Source organism: Lathyrus oleraceus, chromosome 7 (genome assembly GCF_024323335.1).
Source record: "Lathyrus oleraceus cultivar Zhongwan6 chromosome 7, CAAS_Psat_ZW6_1.0, whole genome shotgun sequence".
NCBI lineage: Eukaryota > Viridiplantae > Streptophyta > Magnoliopsida > Fabales > Fabaceae > Lathyrus > Lathyrus oleraceus.
In genome coordinates, this window is record NC_066585.1 from 273,117,791 (window position 1) to 273,130,312 (window position 12,522).

The following is a 12,522-nucleotide window of genomic DNA, read 5'->3' on the forward strand; positions in this document are numbered from 1 at the left end:
AAGAAGCCTGGAGCAAAACCTGCTTATGCACATGATGCATGCAATGTGTAACACCTCAAAATTTGCCCTCCTCTCTTGGGACTAGCTTAGCATATTGCATCTCATTTTGTAGGACATTAGTCATTGAATATTGCATATCATGGGAAAATAGACAAGTCATCCTCCTAAGTCTTTCTCAGAAGATAGAGAGGTGAAGAGATGCAAGCCTGAGGGTCTCATAAATTGATCACTAATCATCTGAGGTTTGTGCTTCAATTAGGGTCTCTGGGTCCTTCAAGGAGTTTGAGCATTATATTATTGGCAATGGTACATCATAATCATCATGGTTATGTCTTCCTTAAAGGCTCATTGTTTATGCTCAGATGCTTTGGGATTATGGTTTTGACCTCTGGTCAACCCTAATCAGTTGCATTCTACCAGTCAGGGATTTTCAAGGAGATGAGGTATTTGGTGATGGTGTGGATCACATGATCATTTTGAAGAGCTTATTAGAGCTAGGGGTTCATTTTGGAGCCATTTCATCAGGTGGTTGAGGCTCAAAATCATCTGTGCATGTTCAAGTCATCTGTCAACCTAGAAAGTCAACAGAAAGTCAACTGAGGGCTAGGAGGTGGAGAAATGAGTTCCAACATCTCATTCATGTCCAAAAAATGCTTATTCATCATACCAAAGATCAAGGTTGAAGAATTTGAGGTCAAGTCAAAAGTTTCCAAAAGTGGAAAGTGACCTATAATTTCAACTTTCTAAAAGTGGAAAGTTTTTGGTTCAAACTCAACTTGATCTTACATCATCAAAAAAGCTTCAAATGAAATTTTGTCCAACATGAACGTTGAAGATCTCTTTCTCCCATTTCCAAAAAGTCCAAGATCATGAAATTATGATGAATGGTTGAAGAGATATGGTCAAATCATTGCCAAGTATACATGGAACTTCAAATGAGCATAACTTTTGATCCAAAGCTTCAAATTGAGTGGTTCTTTTTGCAATATTCTTCTCTTGACCTCTAATTTCCAAATCTTGCATCACATTACATAAAATCTCATCACATAATCACTTGCAAATCCATGCCTTTTTTGGAGGGAAATTGCAAAGTTCAAAAATGGTGCATTGTATGGACTTTCTACCATTGCCATTGAGTTTAAAAAAGGATTTTAAGTGAAAATGATCAAGCCAAGGGTACTGTTCACGTGTAATTGGTACATGCACCATGCAAATTTTGGTTTTTGGCAAAACACCTTATTTTCATTAGCCAAGTTAATTATGGATTAACAAGGTGATTAATAGAGCATATATATACTCTAATCATAACAGAATTGAGAGAGGTTAATCACAATTCACATTTCTAGATCCAAAATTCTCTCTCCCTCCAAAAATTTATTCCATTCATTATTCAATTTTTCTTCAAATAGCATTGCAATATTACTTCATATTCTTGTTCCCTAGCTTTGATTTAGTGCAGATCAAGTGTTGAAGTGGTGAATTCGAGCAAGAATTGTGCAGTTGAAGCTCATGAAGTTGAAAATGGAAATTCAAGATTAAGCTAGATCTACACGTGTTCAAGCTTCCTTTTCTTCATCAAACATCATCACAAGCATTCTGGACTGGAGTTGGATCATTTGGAGCTGAGGATCGTGCGGTTTCAAGATTATGTTCTTCAAGAGGTCAATTTTCGATCCTCTTAATTTTGAAAATCATGGCTATATTCTTGTAGATCTTGTGTTCCTGGTGATTCTGATGCAAATTTCATGTGAATTAGTGTATTATTGAGCAAGATATGAGTGATTAAAGTTTTATTTGTGAAAACTATTTTGCTCGATTCTGTTAATTGATGATGATTTAGCATGAAATAAGGATTGATCCGTGTTCCTCGTTGCATGAACTTCATTTTGATATAAAATTTTTGTGATTCTGGACATTTCTGGAATTTTCTGGAAATTGGTGATGAACATTCATCATCTTCATCATGAAGAAGATGAAGATGCATGCATTTCTAGATTTTCTGGAAAAATTGCGTCGGTTTTGGCAAATAGCGTCGGTTTGAACCGTCCTAATCTACGCGCTAGGGTTACAGGCCAAACGACACCGTTTTGGCTTGGCGCGCGCTCCATTTTGAATCCACACAGGGATCGATTCCCAGCGCCAGCATTATTTCAAATGTTCATTCATTTTTTCCATTTCCCTCTTTATTTCATGCTATGTGATTTCCTTTGGTTTTTATTTTTTTCATCAACTTGTAAAATCCATATCAAATTGAAAAATGCATCAAATTACTCCCAATTTTTTGCAAAATGATCCTTGAGATGTCTAGTTTTTAATGATCATGAGTTCAAAAATTGTACATGGCTGGAAATTTATTTGCTCTAGGTTGATTGAACACATGTACATTTGTGACCTTGCTTTGTTCAAACTATCATGAAATGCTTGTTTTTAATCCAATGGACTTGAAATTTTACATGCTGATTCTAGACACATTGATGGATGTTTCAGGCTTGGTTTGGTATTTTTCTCATGTACCAATTCTGTTTTATGCTTGTGTTTGCATGGTGTGACAATTTGTGTCACACTTTTGGTTGTCCAACTTATGCAATTTGATTTCCATGCCAAATAACCTCTAATGCTTCTGATTTTTTGTATGATGGATGTTTTGGATATGTTGATTGCTCATGAATTTTTCCAGAATTATTTGAATCATTTCTGTTTTGATTGGGAATTTTCATTCTTAATGTTTAAATATGTGTCTTGAATTGGTCATTGACTTCTCTTGCCTATTACATGAACTTGCATGATGATTTTACTTTGGTCCTTTTTAGGACTTGTTCTTGATGGATTAAATATGATTCATGTTGAGTTTGAGGTTCTGTTTTGGATTTTTGATTCACTTTTGACCCTAGGCTTTGACCTAGTGGTTTGTTACTTACATTTGAGTTGTGGATTTCAGGTTCAAGTGTGCATCTCCTTGATTGATGTTGCTCCCTCATTTGAGCCTGATCATGTGTTATTATTGGCTAACATTGGTTTGTTTTGTAGGCCTTGATGACAATTCACTTGTGTTTATTGCTCATGGTTGTCTGATTGGATTTGTCTGTCTGTCTGATATTGACTGTTGACTGTTGGTCTGAATTGTGTACTGACTGGTTTAGCTGTTTCCACAGGTACTTAAGTTGCTTTAAGTTCATTTGAAATTTGCTTTGCTTGCTTGTGGTTGGTATACCACTTAGGTATAATTCCTTGATCTTCATGTAGTCTGGAAGACCGGTCATGTTACTTTGGCAGGCACCTGTCTGAAGCCCTCCTTAAGAGGCAATGCTTGTGGTTGTTTAATTTTGTGCCAAGCAGGAAAAGACCTCTTAGGAGGCAATTGGCAGATACAAGGGATGTGCAATCCATCCCCTACTATTCAGTTGTGTCATTAACTTTGCTCACACCATATGTTGATGCATTGTGAATAAGAACCCCAAGATCTTGTTGTGTCAGTCATGTGGAGAAGAGTTCCTTCATTCTGAACTCCCACACTTTCTATTTGATTCAAGCTCTCCCAGGCCAGGGATAAGAGCTATGAGGCATAAACCTCATCTCCATTTCATCTGCTTCACCCTAACTCTCAATGTTAGGGTTAAGAGCTAAAAAACACCCCATTCCAGTTGGCTTGTTTCTACAGCCTAGCCTTGTATGAGCCATTTGTTTGCGTATAGTGTGTGTGCTTGCTCTTGTGTTTGTGTTTGCTTTGTTGTGCTGTTTAGGCTAGCTTGATTCCTGTGCAAGTTAGGATAGAGACCTCAACATAGGGATCGTATGCATGACAACTTCTAGGCTCGAGTCGTAGTCTCCCTAGTAGCTAGTTATCTTCCCTGTGTCTCTGGTTAGGTTAGAAGTTTTTCCCTGTTCAGGGGAACTATGTTGCCCTGATCCTCATACCAGATGAGGTATGTAGGCAGGAGATCGTGCGAGATCTCTCCGGGCACCCTTTTACTTTTTTGTGTGTGTTTGCGTGACAGCTAGCAGGCTCGAGTACCATACTCCCTGTTAGTTTGTTTGTTCAACTTTTTTGTTGCTTTTGACGACTCAGCGTCCGGTTAACCTCTTGCTTGCTTGGAGTCTGATGTAAGTCCAGCGATTGGCATTCGGTTTCCTTGTTTGGGTTTGTTGTTAGGAGATGGATGTAAGACCAGCGATTGGCATTCCGTATCCTATTTGTGTTTGTGTTTGGAGTCTGATGTAAGTCCAGCAATTGGCATTCGGTTTCCTGTGTGCGTTTGTTTGTTGTGTGTGGAGTCTGATGTAAGTCCAGCGATTGGCATTTGGTTTCCTTGTTTGGGTTTGTTGCTTGGAGTCGGACGTAAGAACAGCCATTGGCAGTCTGTTTCCACTTGCGAGTTTGTTTTGACGTCTCAGCGTCTGTGCGTGTGTTTTGTTTCGGCGTGTGTGAGCCGAACTACGGTAGCTCTGATTCTCATTCCAGATGAGATACATAGGCATAGGATGCGATATCCTAGCGAGCCCGTTCCCCGTTTCCCCGAACTACGTCGACTCTGATGTTTGTGTCTGACAAACTACGTAGGCCCAGGATGCGACATCCTGCCGAGTCACCTTCCTCCGTCTTCTTCCACCTGTGTTTTATTCCAGTGTGTGTGCATTATTTTGAGCAGTGTTTAGCAACCTTTCTTCTATCTTTCTGAGCGTGGATCCCATCGAGTACGACGGACGTGAGGGGGTGCTAATACCTTCCCCTTGCGTAACCGACTCCCGATCCTTGCAATCTCCGGTCGTAAGACCATTTCCTTTCCAGGTTTACTTCAAGCGTTTCCTTTCCCTCTTTTGGGATAAATAACGCACGGTGGCGGCTCTATTTGTTTGTTTTTCCCGCCGGTTGTTTTTTGCGGATGCGACAGCTGGCGACTCTGCTGGGGATTATAGAAGTTTACCTTTTGCTGGTCCATCTTCCCTAAGCGAGTCAATCCTAGCGCTCTCTAGGGTAGTTTTGGTTGCTTGTGCTGCTTTATTTATTGCATTTATGATTATTATACTGTGTATATTTGCATATATGTTTGCATGCATCATATTATCATTATGCTGGATTTTGTACAGGTTGGTTCCTCTGAGTTTGGGGTGGGTGTTCTGAGTGGGGCTAAAACCCAGGCCCGAGTATACACCTAGGATTAGTGTGGTCTCACGTTTCCTCACTTGCTTTATCAGCATGTTGTTGCGACGTGACATACCACAAGCCGGACGAGGTTCTTTTGAGTAAGCTCTTCTGGGTGGAGTATTCCACTTTGGTTGAGTTACCTCTTTTGAGCTATTGACTTCGGTGACCGTTCTTTCCCGGATCTCTGGTTTAGACGATCTCATGAGAGCTGCAACGGCACACCCGAAAGGGCAAACCCGTTGAGTATCTTTGCCCGATTGTCGAGACCATTATCCGCCATAGGATGACCTGATTATAATTCACCTGTGAGGGGAGGGTTGATTCTTGTAGCACAGATTCTGCAGATGCATGTTCTGATGGTGACTATGGTTCAAATGGTTTATGGATATTTATTCCTGAGACGCCGGAGTGCTGTCCGTGATATTTATCAGTGGGGATCCGTTTATTTCAGGATTCCCTGGGTTGATTCAGATGATTTTGTTGTTATCAGATTATTGGTTCCTAGTGATGATGGTGGTATATCCTCAGTTCCGTTTATTTCGGAACCCTGAGTTGGATTTGTGGTTACTCAATACCTCAGATGGTTGTGATTAGTTCAGAGGCCGTAACTCAGTGCAGTGGATGTTCAGATGACTTGAAGGATGGCACAGTGCATTGCATTCATACATCAGCATCATTCACATTTTGCATTTATCTGCATCTAACTCATGTTTATCCATATGCAGGGGACATTCTCGATCGAGATCCTGGTTGAGAGACTTCTCTGTTCCAGACATGAGGCCCGGTTTGAAAGATGATGTCTACAGTTTCTTCAATCCAGAGATTGATGTGTTGAAGGATATGATAGCATTGATTGCACCTGACCATGTGGGGATGTTCCGTGAGACTCATGGTGGTATTCTGAAGTTGGTTTTCAGGCTCACAGACAGTGATAGAAGCGCCATCCATACTCTTCTCCAGTTCTATGACCCGGGCTTGAGATGCTTCGTTTTCCCGGATTACCTGTTGGGACCTTTGATGGAGGATTATGCCAGTATCCTGAGTATTCAGATCAGAGATCAGATTCCTTTCTATGCCCCTAAGGGGGAACCTGATGTTGTCGAGATCTCTCGTGCTCTTTATTTGAGCCCAGAGGTGACTAAGGGCGGTTTGAAGGAGAAGGGAAAGTTACCATGTTTTCATTTGAGCTTCTTGGAGGCCAAAGCCAAGGAGCATGCTAGTGTGGGTAATTGGAGGGCCGTTTGTGCTTTGATTGCTGTGAGCATCTATGGAATCATCCTGTTTCCTAACCAGAAGAACTTTGTGGACATTAATGCCATCCGGTTATTTGTGCAGAGGAACCCTATTCCTACCTTGGTTGGGGATGTTTATTACTCGGTCCATAATCGGAACGAGAAGCGGCGAGGGGGATTGATCAGATGTTGTGCTCAGCTGTTGTACAAATGGTTCATGGGGTATTTGCCTTCCAGAGGTGCCTTGGTCTTTCTTGATCCTACTGTCAAATGGTCAATCAGGTTGATGGGTTTGCAAGCCAAGGACATAGCTTGGACTCACAATGGTATGGCTGGATGAGACTTCATTTACAGTTGTGGGAGTTTTCCCAATGTGCCTCTTATAGGAGTTCAAGGTTGTATTAATTACAACCCGACGCTTCTTAGAAGGTAAATGGGGTTTGCTATGGAGGTTCCTCCTCTCGAGCGTGAGATTCAGGAGTCTTTATACTTCCAGGCTTAGGGTAATCAGAAACGGTTGATGCAAGTGTCTAGAGCATGGCGCAACATTCAGAGGAAGGGCAAGGTTCCTTTTGGTAAGGTTAATAGCAGGTCTCTTCCTCCATTTGATGATTGGCTTAGGAAGAGGATTGAGCTCACACATCTTCCATTTCCTGGGGGTGATCCTTGGTGTCCTTTAATTGAAGGGCCACGTTCTTTTGTCAGCATGGAAGAGTTCATTGAGATGAAGAAAGCCAGAGATCAGCTGCAAGCAGAGAAGACTGAGTTGGAGATGAGTGTTGCTAGGATTCAGATGGCTAATCAGGAAATCAAAGGGAGAATAGAAGACCAGGATAAGAGACATGCCATGGAGGTGAAGCGCTTTGAGATAGACACTGCCTATTACCGCAAGATCAGCCAAGCGTTGGAATCGTCTACAAAGGAGCATGACCTTACTAAGGAGAAGTTGGCTAGAGCTTCGAGGGTCATTGAGGATGAGAAGAGGAGGCAGATCCTTGTGAAGAATCAGAGAGATGCCAGAGTCAGAATCCTTATCGCTGAGTAGGAAGCAAAGCTGAAGGTTAAGGAAGAAGAGAACGTGAAGATTATTACTGAGAGAGATCATTATCTTGCTGAGAGGGATCATTATTTTCGACAGATGAAGATTCACCATAAGGAGATAGGAAGACTGCAGTAGGAGAACACTGAGCTCAGGTTCGCCGTGAAGTTTACCAGTATGGTTGATGATGCAGAGCCTTCTGTGGGGCCTTCTTCAGTGTAGCCTTTGTTATCATTTGTGTGGATTACCGTCAGACATGTTGACGAAATTCACTTGCTTGTATTTTCTTTCTGATTCTGGAGGATTGTATTGATTGGTTTGTATCAAGCTTGATGTATGATTCTTGCACGTATAGTGCACTCCTGATATACAGTGGTTATGTTCATTCGGTGATTGATCTTCAAGCTTTATTTGCTTTGCCATTGTTTCACTGACACAACACACACATGGTTGGGTGATATCTTTGCTAAATCATTATTCCCTGCTTTGTATGGAGAAACCAGATGATTGATGTCAGAATGTTGCTGTCGGATTATTATCTGTCTCGATGAAACCAGGATCGAAAGACAAAATGTTCCTCATATGGATAGACATTGCATTCATGCGTGAGTCATAATAACCTGTCTTCTGTTTTGCAGGTGTCAGTTTCTAACATGTTTGATTGACACAGGAATGATGAATCCACCCAACGCTGACATTCTCGAGCTGAAAGAGAAGATGAGTGAGCTGATCAGTGTCATGCAAGAGTTCGCCTTGGGGCAGAAAGCAATTGCCGAGAAGGTGGGGAGGATTGAAGACTGGCTGAAGAAGGGGAAAATACAAGGAAACGCTTCGTCGTCTGGATCGAAGAAACCCTTTGGTAATGGTCAGCGCAAGAATGAGGATGGCGCGAGTGCTGTGTATGCCCAGAGAGGATACGGTGGGGATCATTACTACCAGCACACTGTTGCGGTAACGATTCCTGCTGGTAATCAATCTGTACCACGGCAGCATCAGTTCCCTCAACAGAGAACACAGAGAGCTGGGTACCAATTGAGAGGAAAGGGGACTGATCGTCAATTTGATAGGCCACCCATGACGTATGCTCTTCTGTTGAAGAAGTTGAAAGATCTCGGAATGGTACAATTGAGGACGTTAGCTCCATTGAGATCAAATCAGAGGCCTCCTAATTATGATAAGAACGCCAAGTGTGAATTCCATTCTGGTGCATCTGGACATAACATTGAGGGTTGTAGAGCCTTTAAGCATGTCGTCCAAGACCTGGTGGATTCCAAGGCCCTCAATTTTACACTGTCACTGAATGTTGATGTTAATCCCATGCCGGCGCATGGTCAGGGGATGGTGGGTGTAATTGCTGAAGATTCAGGTCACGTCTATGCGGTGGGTGAAGAGACTGACAATGACTGTGAGCTTGACTCGTAGATAAAACCATGCGTACCAGGGATGGAAGTCCAGAACTGGAAGGCCGAAAAGATCATCACTGTCACTCTACGTGAAGAGTAATATTTCCTGTTTTTCAATTCTGTTTGCATGAAAGCCATACGTTTTGCCCGAAACGTAATGGTTCATTGTAAGGGCCACCTCATGTGTTTCATTTTGCAATATTTTGCATCATTAATAAATGGATGTTTTTGTAGTAAAAGCGGTGTTCCCTGTTTTTCATTTATTTTTACAGTTTAAAAATAAAAAATGGCAATGTTTGTTTTCATTTTCCTTCCTTGTGCTTTGTCTCGTTTCGACTTTTGTATTCTCCGGATCTCATTGATAACGATTCGGTTACACCTCTATATGACTTCGACAATCCAATCTATCATGCCAAAGAAGAAGGCGAAGAAGATCGTGATCTACTGGAAGATTAGCTAGGTTGTTGAGACAAGAGGAGAAGGTGATTCAACCACACGAGGAGCGAGTTGAGATCGTTAATCTGGGTACCGACGAGGTTAGAAAGAAGTGAAAGTTGGGTCCGCCTTGAAGGCGAGTGTCAAGAGCAGAGGTGATGCCATTCAGTCTCAAGAATGCCGGTGCTACCTACCAGAGGGCCATGGTGACTTTGTTTCATGATATGATTCATCGTAGAATCGAATGCTATGTTGCTGACATGATAGCAAAGTCCCAAACAGGAGAGGGGCATCCGGTAGGCCGGGGCAAGTTGTTCGACCGGCCGAGACAATTCAAACTGAGGTTGAATCCGAATAAGTGCACTTTCGGAGTGCGGTCCGGTAAGTTGCTGGGGCTTATTGTAAGTGAAAGAGGAATCGAGGTTGATCCTGCTAAAAAAAAAGAATGATAAAAAAAAAGCAATTCAAGAAATGCCTGAACAAGAACAGAAGAGGTTAGTGGTTTCTTAGATAGATTGAATTGCATCTCACGGTTCACATCTCATCTAACAGTCACGTGGGAACCTACTCAAGCTTTTGAGGAAAAAGAATCAAACGGTCAGGTGAAATAATGATTGCCAAGGGGCATTGAGAAATAAAGGAATAAGTTGCAGGAGCCTCCGATTCTGTTGCCTCCCTGTGGAGGGAGACCGTAAACCCCATACTTGACAGTCCTCGAGGGGTCTATGAGGTGTGTAATGGGGCAGCATGACGAGTCTGGTCGAAAAGAGCATGCAATTTACCTTAGCAAAAAGTTTACCGACTGTGAAACAATACATTCACTGCTAGAGAAAACTTGATGTACTTTGGTATAGGCTGCTCGCCGACTGAGACAGTATATGCTGGTTCATACCACTTTGTGGATTTCCAAAATGGATCCGATCAGGTATATGTTTGAGAAGCCAACATTGACCGGACGGGTTGCGAGACGGCAAATGATTTTGACCGAACACGATAAAGGGGAGTGTATTGTCTGACTACCTCGCCCAGCAACCGATTGATGACTATCAGCTGATGATGTTTGAATTCCCTGATGAGGACATCGAGGTTCTCAAATCGAAAGATTGTGAGGAACCGATCCCGGAGGAGGGGCCTGACCCTGAATCCGAACGGATTCTGATGTCTGATGGGGCCGTTGATGAGAATGATAGTGGAGTTGGTGTTGTTTTCGTTACGCCAAAGGGATCCCCACATTCCTTGTGCTGCTAGGCTAACATTTGAATGTACCGACAATGTGGCAAGTATGAAGCTTGTGTCCTGGGTATCGATCTTCAGTGTGTACATTTACTGGGGCAAGGCCTTTTTCGCTGTGTATGGAAGCTGTGCTACCAGTTGAGTTTCAGATTCCATCGTTAGTGAGAGTCCTGATGGACGTCAAATTGAAAGAGGTTGAATGGCGAAGACTCGGTACGAAGAGTTAGGCCTAATTGAGGAAAAGAGGCTGGCAACCATTCGTCATGGGGCAGTTGTGCCAGTAGCGAACAAAGAGTGTTGTTGACCGAAAAGTGTGGTCTCGTGCGTACCACGTGGGAGATGTGGTGTTGAAAAGGATCCTTCCTCCTCAGAACGATCGTAGGGGCAAGTGGACACCCAATTATGAAGGTCCATTCATGGTCAAGAAGGTTTTCTCTGGCGGAGCCTTGTTGTTGACGACCATGGATGGCGAGGATTTTCCATCCCCTGTGAATGCGGACGCAGTTAAAAAATACTTCGTATAAGAGACCCGCTGGACGAAAAGAATAAAATAGTCCAGGCCAAAATGGGCATCCCGGCGAACCAAAAGAAAAAGAAAAGGTTCGGGCAAAAATTAGGGATAAAAAGAAAAAACTGTACACCCGGCAAGTCGAAAACCCCACAAGGGCGGCTTGGGCAAGAAAGGGTATCCCGGTGGACTGAAAACCCGAAAGGGCGGTCCAGGCAAAAGAGGGATTGAAACGAACAACTGCGTCTGGCATGATCGTTTGTACTTTGGATATGACATGGATAATCCCCGGTAGGGAGCAGTCGGAAGCGTCTTATTCAGAAGGCAGAAAGTGCGGAGAGTCTTGAGGACATATGGGGTGTAACCGAGTTGGAACTCGATGAGATCATGGTTTCACATTGCCATTAGGATAGATTTTTCCTTTTGTGCGCAATTACCTCTTTTCAGGAATTGCTTCCTTTGTATTGCTCGGTTTTGAGCCACCTTTTTCAATCAATAAAATGCATATTCAGTCAAATAATTTTGTTTTTGTTTTCATTACCGCTTTGATTGCAAAAACATCCGTTTATTTTTATAAAGAATCTTTGCATTTTGAGACATGGAGATCCCTTCCAATGCATGTTTATAAGATTGAAAGCTTGAAATCTTATTCGGAAGTTTGAGTGACCTAGGTGTTGAAATTTTGGCACGCCTGGGGCACGTTTTTATCTAACGATCTCTTTTGCAGGATCTGTTGGTTATTTTCACTCACTTGCAGGTTGTGATGTGAAGCCTTTTTGACAAAGGATCCCCGTGGAGTCCAATCAGGGACAAGGGAATAGAAGAATGATGAAGTGACGGCGAAGGATGATGATGATCCTGGAGATTAATCAAGAAGACTCTTCAAAGTTAAAAAAAAATTGGAAAGTTGATACCAATTTGAGGGGTTCGATCTCCGTAGAGTACGGGGAAGTCGAGAATACAAAGTGATGAATCAGAAAAGTCCAGGCGAGTCTGGGAGCTCTCAAAAGTGGAAAGCTGACACTAGAGTTAGATGGTGAATACCAGGGTTCGACGAGTCAACGGGTGTTCTGTACCAGACTTTCCTTATTTCCCCAAGCAGAGTTGGGATTGTTACCTCCCCAGCAGATTCAAGGTCTGTGTCTTCCCTAGCAGGGTCGGGATGGTTATCTTCTCAGCAGGTTTGAGATCGGTGTTTCCTCAGCAGCCAGGCCTGAAGGTTACCATTTCCCAAACGGAGGTGTTTATTGGTAGTTGTCTCCCCTAGCGCGGCGGAGCTTGTTATATCCGCAGCAAGTCGAAGATTGTTGTTTTCCCCGCAGAGCGCGTTGGTGGTTTCTTTCCCAGCGAAGTCCCCAAGTGGATCGGGTTCAGTGAAGTTCATCCCTGGTAAGGGTGGTCCTTTCCCCAGCAGCAGTGATATTCCCCAGCGGGGTGGAGATCGGATTGTTAGCGAGTTCCTCAGCAGAGTGCCTTGAACTTCCCAGAAGAGTCCCTTGAGGGGGATACCTTTTATGCATTCATCATTT